The sequence below is a fragment of the Palaemon carinicauda genome, chromosome 20, assembly GCF_036898095.1.
Source record: "Palaemon carinicauda isolate YSFRI2023 chromosome 20, ASM3689809v2, whole genome shotgun sequence".
NCBI classification, from domain to species: domain Eukaryota; kingdom Metazoa; phylum Arthropoda; class Malacostraca; order Decapoda; family Palaemonidae; genus Palaemon; species Palaemon carinicauda.
The window spans coordinates 88,236,896-88,248,498 of record NC_090744.1 but is presented as its reverse complement, the minus strand read 5'-3'; the positions used below and the strand labels follow the sequence as shown (position 1 = coordinate 88,248,498).

Below are 11,603 nucleotides of genomic sequence, written 5' to 3'. Positions count from 1 at the left end.
AGGGCGATGAATGTACTTTTGGCTGGGTTTGATTGACAGAAGGTGACTGTTTTTATAGATGATATATTGATTGCTAGTGAGAGTGTTGAGGAACACATGCAGTTGCTTGAAGCAGTATTAGAACGTTTGATAGAAGTTGGTGTGAAAGTTAAGCTTGAAAAGTGTACATGGTTGGCCAGGGAGGTGGAATTTCTTGGGCATGTGGTGAGTGAATCGGGCATAAGGAAGAGTGATAAGTTTGTGAGTAAGGTGAGAGAATTTCCACGTCCTTGTACGGTGCGTGAGTTGAGAGGTTTTCTGGGGTTGATTGAATTTGCTCGGAAGTTTGTCAGAGATTGTTCGGGAATAGGGAAGCCTTTGAATGAGTGGACAGGTAAGAGAAATATTACGAGACTGAAATGGGATGAGCGTATAATAGAAGCATTTGAAAAGTTGAAAGAAGAGGCTGCGAGAGACGTCACTTTGGCCCTTTCCCGACTAATAGTGAGCATGCACGTATGCTAGAGTTATATACGGATGCTAGTGGGATTAGTATGGGAGGTTTCTTGGTTCAAATGCAAAGAATAAATGGAGATGAACAGTTGAGAGTGATAGCGTATGTAAGTAAAGCATTTAATAAGGCTGAGCGGAAGTATTCTACGATTGGAAGGGAGTTGGCTGCGATAAGGTTTTGCGTGAAAGCGTTGAAGGTATTTTTGTATGGTGTGAAATTTATTGTGCGTACTGACCATCAGCCCCTAGTGTACATGATTAGGAAAGAGTCTGTGAATGCTAGGGTTGCGAGGACAATAGAGGATTTGAATGAATTTGACTTTAAGCTAGAATATGTACCTGGGAGTAAGAACGGGGTAGCAGATGCGATGTCTAGAATGCATGGTAAGATAGAAGTAGCGAGAATGATAGTAATTTTGAAAGGTTGCCTGAAGATTTAGTGGTGGTAAAAAGTTTTGAAGGGAATGATATGGTATATATATGTATTTTGAGTGGGTTGATTGAGTTGAAATTGAAGGGTTTGAATAGGGATATACCTGCTAGTGTAGATGATCTTAGAATGAGTGTTAGGACTGAAGTATCGAAGGAAATGGTATATAAGGAGGAGGATAGTGTGCTTGAGGGTTAATTGTTATCAAAAGTATTGTTGGTAGTAAGTATGTTGTATGGTGTCACTGTTTATTTGTATTTTGGGTGGAATTGTCCGATGCAGTACCGAGCAAATGAGGAGACTGAAAGGGAGTATATATTGAGGTTACAATGTAATGAAAGATGTTGGAAGTTGTTGAGTGAGAAGGAGGATTGTCTGAGTAACTTGAATCTGAATGGTATGAGCATGGAAGATAGCGAAGATGAACATAGGTGTGACAAGAATGACCCTATTGATAGGAGAGTAAATATTTGTATGCATGGTGTAAAAGGAAGAATAATGACTTGTGTGTATAAATGAGAATGAATACTGTAGTTTAATTGATACAGGCGCGCAAGTGTCATTAGTGAATATGTCTGTTATCAAGGAAATAGAGCTGTACAATTGGGAAGTGAAAAGGCAATGTACGAGTGTGAGAATTCATGGGATAGGTAAAGGAAGTTTGCTAGTTTGGGAAGAAGTGCATTTGAAAGTAAAATTGGGAAGTATGGAGGTGGAACATAATTTCATTGTAATGGGAGAGAATGAGATGCCTAGTTGTTTTTTGATAGGAATTGATTTTTTAAGATTGCATGATTTATCAGTTGATATTGGTAGTGGTTTGCTTCTGAAGAATGGATGTGAAGTAGTTGTGATAGAAGATAATAGTGTATTTATGGCGAATTTGATTGGCATGGTTGATATTACGAGGAGTGAGGATGATCTATTGACTAAAGAGGAGGTGGAAGAAATGCAAGATGAATGTGTGGAAATTAAAAGGTTACGTGAATGTATGTTGAATAGTATTGAGTTAGAAGAATGGTCGTTTGATTTAGAGGTACATAAGAAAGTTAAGAGACTTATTGTGCGTAAGAATATTGTTTATTTTCTACCTAAAGGAATGGATGAAGATATATATGTTCCTGTGATTGTTGACGCCTGGGTTGAGTCAGATATATAAGGATGTAGCGACTACGTGTGAAGATTGCCAGAAAGGGAAGTATCAGAGAGTGCATGCTAATCCGCCTGTTTTGAGATTGCATATGAAAGAGCCATTTGAAATATTTGTGATTGATTGCATTTCGTTGCCTGCAACTGCTAAAAGACATGTGGGAATGATTGTTATGGTTGATCACATGAGTAAATTTACGTATGTAGTACCCATCAACGATAAATGGAATGAGACTGTTGCAAGAATGGTTGGTCAAGTGATGTTACCGATGAGTGTGTGTAAGCCTGCGAGAATGTTAAGCGATAATGGCCCTGAGTTTGTTGGATGGGAGTTTGAGCAGATGTTAAGAGAATGGAGTATTGAACATGTGTATTCGACTCCTTATATGCCAAGTGCGAATGGGTTGGGTGAAAGGACTGTAAGAACATTAACTGAAATTTTGCGAATGATGAGTACATGTGATAATGATTAGGATTTGTATGTTGGTAGAGCATAGTGGGCTTATAATGCAACAGTGCATAAGAGTACGGGTATGTCTCCATGTAAGTTTGTGTTAAATTTTGAAAAGACAGTAAGACCGAGGTTGGGTGTGTCGGAGGATGATAGAGATGTGTGGAGGAAAACAAATGAGAGGTTTGAAAGCTTCAAAGTTGGTGAGAGAGTGATGAAAGAAGTAATTGAAAAAGGTAGAATGAATGTATATAGGGTGCATGATAAGTTTGAAGGTTCATATGAGGTGTTAGAAGTTGGTTCAAGTGGATTAAGTTATGTTTTGGGTAAGTTGTGTGTGGATGGCAGAGTGGAAAGAGTTAGGGCACACTACAACCAGTTGCATAAATGGAAGGAGGTATATCCAAGAGAATGGGATGAGTAAATGGTTGAAAAGGAATAAGTGTGAACCTAGTATGTATGAGGAATTAGGTCTAGAAGGTAAACAGTTGGTGTTAGTAGAATATATGAAAAGAAAGAATACAAGAGCTTTAAGTAAGGATGAAAGAAGGGGAAATTTTATAAGTAAAAGTGAGAATAGAAATAAGTATGACAAGGGTGTAAATGTGCAAGTGTGTATTGAAGATACATGTGTTAATACAGATGAATCATGGCTGAGTATGAATGATACCTTTAGTGTGTGTGGCTTTTCCTTAGATGATGTAAAAGAAAGGATGACGAATGCGAGAATGAGAGATAGAAGAATGATAAGTAGCATGAATGAATCTTTTGCTAAAGTTGAGAATGTTTTTGATGAAATGGATGAACTGTTTACAGAAATGAGTGTAATTTTAGGGCCAGATGAGAACGAGGTAGATAGGATTGTACATGATATATTAGATGATAGGGATTTAGATAGGAATATTGTTAATGTAGCGAATGATTGTGATAAGAAAGAAGTGAATGAGTGTGTATGAAGGCCCAGTTACTCGGAGTAGAGGTCCCATTCCCGACTGCGACTGGGTAATGAGAAAATAATGTAAGTGGTTGTGTGAAAATGTAGAAGGATTTGGCAAAGTAAGGGGGAAGGAATGTGGAGGATTAATTTTTGTTTTATTTTAATTTATTTTTGTTTGCCAAATCAGAGAGAGAGAGAGAGAGAGAGAGAGAGAGAGAGAGAGAGAGAGAGAGAAGAGAAGAGAGAGGGGGGGGGAGTTAGTGTATTGATTGTTTGTTGTGAGAAAGACTGTTGGTATAAATGAGACTGTTTGTTTACTTTTAGCTAGGGTAGGACGATGATAAATGTTTCAAAGCGAATGCTTTTTTTGATTGACTGCGACTTGAGGCAGTTGTGTGAATGCTGGACTATTACTATTATTTTTTTCTTTACCAGCGTGGAAGTGTTGATTTATTTTTTGAGGCGTAGTTCCTCCTTTGGAGAGTTTTTTTTTTTTTTTACGTGAAATTGATTGTTGGCGACCTGGCTTGTAATAAGGAACTTGATACGACCACTCTGTTTTATGCAACTGTTGATGACCTGGCCTGTAATTGATTTTGTTCGGACTGCTCATTTGGACTGCAAAACTGTTGATGACCTGGCCTGTTGACTTCTGATTGCTGTTGATGATGATGATAATATCCAGGACTCCAATCAGGGAGACCGCTGTGGCAAATTTTCACACTGTGTAGTGTTACCCACAGAGCTGTGGTAATTTTCTGCTAAAGACAGTCCGGCTTGTGTGTGGCGACAGTGTTGGTGTCGCAATATCTCTATAAACACATATTTTGAGTTGGTGTCTGCGTAATATTTAAGATTTTTTAGGTGTTTTATTTTTGGTTTATTTGAATGATGTTAGGTTTTTTGTATGTTTAGTGTTAAAGTTTTTTTTTAGTGCTTTATTGATTCTGAGGGTTTAATTGATTGTTCAAGGGTTTTTAGTGTTAATTATTTTAGTTTGTAAGAAATATAGTATTAAGGTTATGTTTTGTTTTTTTGTCCTTTTTGTTTAAGAGTCCAGTTTATGATAACGTAAGGGGAAAGTTTGTGTTGCGGAGACAATTGTCTGTTTAGTGTGATCAAGGGTGTGGGGGGGTTGTTGTTGCAACATCCCGCCAGATATCTTGCGGTCAAGATATCTGGCTTGTCATCTAGTCTTTAAATGGAGAGCCAGATGTCGTGGAGCAGTAGATAAACTTTATTAGTTGGGAGTCGACCTCGTCGACCAGCTGATGAATTATTTATTTGTATGGAGGTCAGTCCGCTGAAGAAAAAAGAATAGGTCTTTGGCTGCTGCAGCTTGCCCTTTTGAAGTACAGTAGAGGGGGGAAAAAACTGTTCCTTCATGACTTTCATGAAATCATTGTTGATACCCTGCACTAATGTAATGAAGACCAGTGGCACTGTTCAGAGCCCACTATAGACATTGCCCCCGTCTTTGGCTGGAGACGAAAGAACTAAATGTCATCCTTGTATTTGCCCTCCTCGACTGCTTGCTGCTCTTCTAACAGCTTCATCTAGGCATGGATACATTAAAACTCAGGTACTATTTGTTTCCTTTTATGACTAGTTACAAAAATAACCATAAAATAAAAAGATATACATTACAACAGAGAGAGAGAGAGAGAGAGAGAGAGAGAGAGAGAGAGAGAGAGAGAGAGAGAGAGAGAGAGAGAGAGAGAGAGACTTCTTTATCAGTGACCAGTGCTATGGGACTTGGCATTGGCCACATTGCTATTGACATTATGGGTCAGGTTATGAGGACGTTTGGGCCTTGATGCTAAAGTTGTTGAAGGTCGACGTCTTTTACCAAGGGTAGCAGCTCCTCTAGGCATACCTGGGGTTCTTCTTGCGATTGAAGTTGGCTGGCAAGTTATCTTCCCTCGACCAGCTCCTTTTTTCATGTTAGAGTCCGTTATGCTCAAGAAACTGTTTAGTTGGTTTGCTGATTTTATTGACCTTGAACGTCCTATGAACTTTTTCATACCCATAAGGGTGTCTGCATTACCAAATTTAGCACATGCTTTCACAAGTGTTTCAGCAGTCTCATGTGACTGTGCAATAATGTCTTCAATTCCAGCACCTTCTTCTTTAATGCTGCTTGCTGACTTCACATCATGTGTTTCAGTTTCCATCTGTGGGCCTGTATAATTATCATTGGACGTATTTCCTTCAATATAAGTGTCACAATTTTCTTCAATAGTTTTTCCAATTTTCACTTCCTTAAAAGACTTGAAAAAATATGCTTTGGGGCTTTCTCCTCACCAAGGGCTAAAACTGCCAACCGATGACGGCTGCTGCAGTTCAACACAAGTATCTGGGGCACCACAGTCATGCCTTGGTTAGCACATACAACCTGATTGCTGCAGATTGCACCATTGTTTCCTTTAATGCATGTGCATATACCAATATTGAGGTCTACCACATATATTTGTTCTGGGTCACTCTCACTCTGCACCTGGTATATATCACCACCCAAGGGTTTTACTGTTTCCAAAGGGAGTGTGTCCATGATCACTTGCTTGATTCGTCGTCGACTCAGTGCCACATGCACTATGCGCTGCCTCATGTAGGAGTAAAAAATCTCTGCCATAAACACTACCAGCTGAGCAGTGTTTTAGGCCTTGCATCTGAAAAATAATGATAAACTAATTAATTAGATGGCCCTACATCTAAGGGTCACCTACCAAAGGCATCTTTCTACTATGAACAATACTATCTATTTAAAAAAAAAAACGAGTTAGCTTCCACCCTGTATGAGATTACTTTGCTATGTGAAGAAGAGTGTAGTAATGCAAGTCTCAGTATGTATTTGTAATATAATAAAACAACAATATGTTGCCTTCTGTTGATAGATGTCTTCATGTGACTGAATTTGAATACAGAACATAATTTGAAGACCTACCTAATATTGTCAAGATATCATCTGTAGCTAGGGTGGTCAATCTCTGACTCTTTAAGGTGTAACATCAGGCCCACCAAACTTATCAACATTAACATGGGAGTCTGCCCTGCAAACCCTTAACTGGAGGCTTTTTTTTATGTAGGGTCCCTGGGTGCAGATTTCAAGCAGATGGAATTGAAACTTTAAATTGTAATTCCACAGTAACAAAGATGAGTTTTGGGGGTGGCATGGACCATCTACAGGTGCCACTTTAAAACCATTGCTAGCAGCACAAACAGATTTCTCCCCAACAACTAAGGACAGATAATACCTACCAGTGCACTTGGGTTAGAGCATAAACACAACACAAGACAACAAAAAGTATTCATGACAAGCAGCATCAGCCCTATTATTTATTTGTATAGCTTCCAAAAGACTGTGTTTGTAGTCTCTTTCTTTCCCCGGCCCGTAAGCAGCTCATATGTATTTCTCAACTGGCTCTCACTCTGAAAAGATTGTCTTCCCCTGAAATATAAGAGTCTGGCTCAGATATTTTACTGGGCAACATAGGCCATTAACCTAGGGCTTGCTGGTAACTAGGGGTCCACTGAGGACTTGTTGGGATATACCAGGGACATGGGGAGGAATGGTTTGTTCCATTGTTTCCTAAAATTATTTCATATTATTTTTGGGGTCCACTAATTAAAAGTGGTTTTGGGCCCACATACAGATAAACCCAGTCATGAGTACAGTTATGTCAAATTAAATTAAAATAAATAAATTAGTCTTAGTTAAGTTTTATCCTTATCTATTAAGAACATTATCCTTAATGATACACATTGTTGCCTACCAGTAATTGTTAGTGTGATGGCCTTTCAACACTGCACCAGCTCTGAAGGCAATCGTCCACTCCTCTCGCTTTTGGACCAGGGCTGAAATATTGAATTGAAATCACTATAACATGAATTATTACACATGCTTGAAGAAAGGGAAAAATGCATATTAAAGTGTAAAACTTGATCCATATTATGAAACAGAAAAAATACCTGCACTACTTTCCAAAGACTTTACTAATAGTGAGAAACGTATATTACCATTTGAAATTGGGGGTATTTCTCAGCAAAAGGATTGTTTAGTAGCTTCTCCAGACTAAGCATGTTGAGCAGAATACATTTGTGTCTTTATTATTAATTTTTTGTTGCACTTCAGCGCAAATAGGGTGTGTTGGTACATGACATGCATCGCATTTCCTGATCAGTGGATGCGAATTGATAATGGAATACCACATCTTACATGTATTGCAGCATTTTGGCATTCATTTTCCTAATGCATCAATCAGCATATTCAACATATTGGACTTCTTATTGTTCTTTGATAGAATGTGTTGATTGATGTAAACTTTTTTTATAAGTCTCTTTATCACTTGGATATTCCTTGGAATTTTTCTATTATTTTGATGATGTTTTGTGCAGACTTGCTCCATTTTGTTGGATCAAATTGTTTCAACATGTTTGAGAATATTCTTCCGGCACATTGTTGGTCGCTGCTATCAAACGGTCTAGTTCTTGTTGTGCCAGCTCATGAAATTTACTCTTGCTGATTGCAGCAATGTCCCTCCATGTCTTGCCTGTGTTATAGAGCGCCATCTTGTTCAGATTTTTAGTAATTCACAAGATAACTATCCTATGCCAACGTTTTATCCCACTTTTCTGACCTCAAACTAATCACTGACTATTCATGAAAAGTTTTAGCTATATTGCACTTAATAGCCTTTTGTTATCCACGTTAAATCAGCTTATTTCTGGGATCAAACAAGTGGACTCACTCACGAGCATACAATAACACTTGGAGAGAGAGAGAGAGAGAGAGAGAGAGAGAGAGAGAGAGAGAGGGGTTCGTAGAAGTAGGCAGTACTATCATTTATGAAATTAATGAGGGCAATGTTCTGTAACATTAAGACAACAGTGCAACCGAATTTATATAATTTTTCTTGGTTTTCTTACTGTGGTCATATACAAAACAACGCCTATGAACACTTTCTCTGTCCTACAGAGAGAGAGAGAGAGAGAGAGAGAGAGAGAGAGAGAGAGAGAGAGGTTTGTTGGAGTAGGGCAGTACTATCATTTATGAAATTAATGAGGGCAATGTTCTGTAACATTAAGACAACAGTACAACCGAATTCATATAAGTTTTGTAGGTTTTCTTACTGCGGTCATATACAAAATAACGCCTATGAAGACTCTCTCTCTCTCTCTCTCTCTCTCTCTCTCTCTCTGTCTTACAAGGAGAGAGAGAGAGAGAGAGAGAGAGAGAGAGAGGGGGCAGTACTATTATTTATGAAATTAATGAGGGCAATGTTCAGTAGCATGAAGACAACGGTGCAACCGAAATTATATAATATTTGTAAGTTTTCTTACTGCGGTCATATACAAAATAATGCCTATGAAGACTGACTCTCTCTCTCTCTCTCTCTCTCTCTCTCTCTCTGTCCTACAAGGAGAGAGAGAGAGAGAGAGAGAGAGAGAGAGAGAGAGAGAGAGAAAAAAGAGAGAGAGAGAGAGAGAGAGAGAGAGAGAGAGAGAGATAGGTTCGTAGAAGTAGGTAGTGCTATCATGGATGAAATTAAAGATGGCAATGTTCAGTAACATAAAGACAACGGTGCAACCAAATTTATGTAACTTTTGTAGGTTTTCTTACTGTGGTCATATACAAAATAATGCCTATGAAGACTCTCTCTCTCTCGCTCTCTCTCTCTCTCTCTCTCTCTCTCTCTCTCTCTCTCTGTCCTACAAGGAGAGAGAGAGAGAGAGAGAGAGAGAGAGAGAGAGAGAGAGTTTAACAATAATTTTTTTAATAACTTTATTCCAATAATACATTGGGTTTTCTATTTACATCATGTCATCAACCATGGTTAGAAATCGTACATTAAAGCTATTAGAACAATAAAATCATAATATACTATAACAATACACACACACACACACACACACACACACACATATATATATATATATATATATGTATATATGTATGTATGTATATATATAAAACTGGAATTAGGAAAATTGTAATTTTGTTTAAAAAACATTGTTCCTAGAACAATAATTAGTAAAATTACTCCAACATAAAATGTTCTTCATAGGTAATGGTATGTCTTAAAAAGCGGTTATTGACGGGAGACGTGGCTAATGTCAGGTACGGTTGTTTCCTATAAAACTTTATCTACGAAGATTAATTATTGTTTAAAAGATGTTTTTTTAGCTTAATTTTGAAATATCTTAGGGATTCTTCGTCTTTCAATGAGCCAGGTAAACTATTCCATAACTGTGGACCTTTAGTATTTATTTCCCTTGATCCTATATCGGTATTGGCTCTTCTGGACACTAGATTATTTGCTTGTCTTGTAGTCATCCCTGTCACTGAGTCAACTGTTCTAAAATTATAAAGCCAGTTCGGAAAAACATTTTTTAAAACTTTAAAAACAAAAACACAGACATACAAAGTGTACTTGTTTTTCACTTTCAACCAAAGCAGTTCTAGTAAAATTAGAGATATATGATAAAATTTTCTCACTGTACCCATGGCCACCCGAGCCGCAAAATTTTCAAGTTTTTGTACTCGTTGCATAAGGACTTTGCTTGTTGAACCCCATATTATATAGCTGTAATGAATTAAACTTAATACTAACGATTGCACTACGATTAATTAAGCGAGTCTCTGGTTCGAATAAATTTTTTAGTCTATTGAGATAAATAAGTGTCCCCATAACTTTTCTGTGCAGTTCATCAATATGTTTTTCGAATGTCATGTGTTTATCGAAGTGCACTCCAAGATTTTTTACGGATTCCATAGGTTCGATGATGGCCCTATTAAAATTGATTTTGATGTTATCCCCGATTTCGGATAGATATTGCCTGGAGCCTAGGAATATACATTGCGTTTTACTTTCATCCAACAATAAGCCTTTTATTTGAAAATACATCATCACACTATAAAATCTCCTCAGCTTTGCGTACTAAATCTTCCAAGTTATCGATATAGCCATCAATTATTATTTGAGTGTCATCAGCATACTGAACAATGAAACAGTCACTTATAAAATTTCTCAGGTCATTTACATAGATGTTGAATAAAATTGGTCCTAGGATTGAACCTTGAGGTACACCAAAATCGACGTTTTTCGGGGTTGAGACAACATTTTTGAGTCTGACAGATTGTACTCGATTACGTAAGTTAGTCTTTGAACCAGGATGGATCAATATAAAGTGTCTGACATTTACCCAGCAAAATTTCATGGTTCACGCTATCAAAAGCTTTCGACAGATCGAGAAGTAGTAAAAGGGAAATTTTCTTCTTGTCTATGTTATCGTAGATTTTATCCGATATTATTAATAGTGCTGTTTACTTACTTTACTTACTTTTAGGGGTTTATTTCTCGCCCTCCATCAGGCACTAAGAGTCTGTGCAGGCGGGCCTTGGTATGGGAAAATAATTTCTTTCCGATGATAGTTTTGGTCGAAAGCCATTTTTACTCTTAGAAATGAGGTAATTACTTTCTAAGTATTCAGTTAACGGATTTGATACTATTTTTTCTAATATTTTAGATAAGACCGGGAGTAAAGAAATTGGCCTGTAATTAGAAATTTCGTTTCTATCTCCGCTTTTAAAATAAGAAACATGGATATTTTTCCACGTTTCTGGGTAGATATTAGTTACGATAGATGTATTAATAATTATAGTAATGTAAAATAAAATTACATAGAATATCTTATAAAACGTAGCGGTATGCCATCGGATCCGTACGCATTTGACTTTTTGAGAGAACTAATGACTAGAAGGACAGTATCGCAGTCAACAGGTGACGGTTGAAAAGAATATAACTGATTGTTTGGGAATGTATTCATTTCATCGGTTTGTGCTCTTCTATTATTCCTGGCCAGTTCTTCTTGCGTTCTTTCATATGTCTTTCTCCCTATATTCGCAAAATACTCATTAAATTTCTCTGCCTTGTCAGTTAAATCTTCATTTTCTATTTGATATTCTTTGTTAGTATTACTGGGCAGAATTAGACGCACTATTTTCCGGGATGTACACTTAGATTCAAAAGTTCGCCGACACTCAAGGGGAATCGTTCGTCAGAGGTCTCTAGTGTTACCATGACAAAACAAAGAAAGAGTTGGTCTTCTTACTACCTTCAAGGAAATGGGCGGAGACTTGTCTA

At 37.5% G+C, this 11,603-nt stretch overlaps 1 pseudogene; it reads right to left on the bottom strand.

Moving 5' to 3' along the window:
* Nucleotides 1-5,192: 5,192 nt before the first annotated feature.
* LOC137659962 (uncharacterized) lies at nt 5,193-7,539 on the bottom strand (annotated as a pseudogene).
* Nucleotides 7,540-11,603: the final 4,064 nt, after the last annotated feature.